Raw genomic sequence first — 2858 nt, 5'->3', positions numbered from 1 at the left:
CATTGTTGTCCTTAATAAACCTAATGTTACCTAGATCATTTTTCCTAATCTCCCTAGATTTTGCAAGTCTGAAGATGCCATTTTGTCCTTCCTTGGTGTCTAATCTCTTGTACATTTCCTCATATGCCTTATCCTTTGCTTTAGCTACCGTTTTCTTGGCTTCCCGCTTTGCCTCCTGGTATCTTTGTTTAGCTCTCGACCTTTCTTCGTCATCATTGCATTGAAGAAACTACACAAAAGAGACTAACAATCCCTTAATTTCTTATAAAAGTCATTTGAACCATAATCAATTACTGAACCTTTTTACCATATTCATATCGATTGTAGAAATTAATTAACTACACAAAAGAGACTAACATTATCTTAATCATGCATTTACCAATATTCACATGTTCCATAAAGCATAAAGAGGTAGTAAAGTATTACCTCGATTTTTGTGCCATACTGATCGACCATAAAAATTCCATTCGGACGCCCTTGATCTTGAAATCATCTTCCAATATTTCCTCAGATCCATATCAACAGAAATTACATAAAAAAATGGAGCTTAATTCTGAAAAACGGATCGAATCAGATGATAAATCAGTGAAAAATAGTTTACCGGGTTTGAATTTGGTGAAACAGACTTCGTATTCGGATTCAGGACGTCGAAAACATAAAATATGACTTTTCAAAAATTTGGAATTTTGGTCAAACTCAAGGTCAACGGGTTTGACTGGAAATTTCGAGGCCTTCGGGTCTGAATTTCGAAATACGGAATGCATAATCGGATTTGGAACGTAAAAAAATGTCAGGATAGGAATACTCGATCAAAGTCAAAGGTTGTTTAATGCCCGGTCAAAGCCAGTCAAAGTTTTGGTCAAATGTGGTCAACGACGTTCAACGGTCAACAGGTCGGGTCAACGGGTCGGGTCGGGTGAACGGGTTGGAACCGCTCAAACCGGTCAAACAGGTTCAAAACTAGTCAAATCGGTTTTTTTGAACCATCCCCACGCATAGTCTCATCGCGTGGGGATGTGTGGGACCTCCTCCGGCATTCTATAAATCACGTAAAAATTTCTAAAAATTCTTTTAAGGAATTTTGAGACACTTACCTAGCTCGGTTCACAATTTTGAAAAGTGGAGAGCTCAATTTCAACAAATTGGAAACTTTGACACCGCTTCACCTCCTCACACGCCGCTGCCGACGGAGACCAAGGATGACACTGGCAGGCTCGGAATAGCACAAGGAACATGATGGTGCGGGAGGTGTCGTAAACAGATCATCGGATCGTCGTGAATCGACAAAAAACCAACTGAAATCGAGTTATTACCAACGATACTTCTGACTAAAATTAACGACAAACGGTGACGATTCATGACGAAAGGTTTGAGGGGTTTTGTTCATCGTTCGACAACGAACACGATGGTGGTTTTGGTTCGTCGATCGGACGGCGAGTAGATCGGAGTTGAAAGTTGTTGACCAGAAGAGGAATTGTGAGTGTATTTCTATAGAAATACACGGGGAAATAGGGTTTATATTAACTCCTAAAGAAAATGGTCAAATAATGTGTTTAGCCACTGAATTTTCTATACTTCTTATAATGGTCTGCAAACTTTGAAATTTTTCAATTTAATCCACCATTTCTTTCAAAATATCAATTAAATCCACCACTTTATAACTTCTTAATTTTTAGCCCCTAAATTAGGGTGTTACAGTTTCGGTATCCGCAGTACATTCACTTAATCCATTTTTAATATCTCGTGAAATGATTGAAAATGAAGCGAAAGTACGATCTCCACTTAATAATTTTAGCTTTGTACCTCAAAATTCAATAGGACTGGCTATAGAATCCTCTGTTACACCACCAATTGACATAAATAATAAAAGTCATGACAGATGTGTATTTAGAAATGACGGAAGAGAATCTATTAAAGCTAGCATAAAAAGAAACATAGGGAATCCTTTGGTTTCAAAGAGGCAAAGTCCAGGTGGACCTGATCTTCAACATCAGAAATGTTAAGTTAATCGATCGATGGAATCGACAAAGACGGGGGTGAATTAGCAATTAAAATTTTGGTGGAAGCTTTTGCAGAAAATTGAAAGTAATTGCACAACGATTTAAAGTGATTCAACATTCTCAACAAAGTCTACGTCCACTACCTTAGCTATCCACACTAAGGATTTTCCAACAAATTCACTAATTTGTTCTTTCTTTTGAGGCCAAAGAGATAACCTTACAACTCCCTCAAGAATTATACCCCAATTCTTGAGAACACTCTTTCTCAAAGAGAATATTACAAATTTCGCAAACTTACAAGAAAACCTCACAAGGTAAGATGTTTGCACAATTCTAGAACATAGAAAGAACACTGAAGAATAAATATAATTGAGCATAATAAGTGTTCTTGAAAGAAAATGAATATTGAATGTAGAATAGGCTTGAAATGCTCAAACTTGAGGTTTGATGCTTTCTCTTTGATTCTCTCTTGATTCTAGTTGCTTGATATTTCTTGTTATTGATCAATGGCTTCTAAGCTTGCTAAAATACACCTTGAATCAGTTTTGAACGTTGGGAATCATTAATGAAGTTATTGGAGCCGTTTAAGTGTGAAAAAATTAATATTTCTGCTTGGAGCGTGGGGGGAATCGGTACCCCCTCATGGGGAATCGGTTCCCTAAGTGTAAAATTTAAATATTCGACCGTTGAATAGTGGGGGGAATCGATACCCCTTGGGGGGGATCGGTTCCCTCCGAGCATACTGGAATTTTTTGGAGCCAAACCATTCAGGGGGAATAGGTACCCCCTTGGGGGGGAATCGGTTCCCTCTGGACAAACTGTAATTTTTGGCTTTGAAACGCTTCGAAATACTTTGTA

This window comes from Hibiscus syriacus, unplaced genomic scaffold (genome assembly GCF_006381635.1).
Source record: "Hibiscus syriacus cultivar Baekdansim isolate YM2019G1 unplaced genomic scaffold, ASM638163v2 tig00008483_pilon, whole genome shotgun sequence".
Classification (NCBI taxonomy): domain Eukaryota; kingdom Viridiplantae; phylum Streptophyta; class Magnoliopsida; order Malvales; family Malvaceae; genus Hibiscus; species Hibiscus syriacus.
This window is presented reverse-complemented; position numbering follows the sequence as displayed.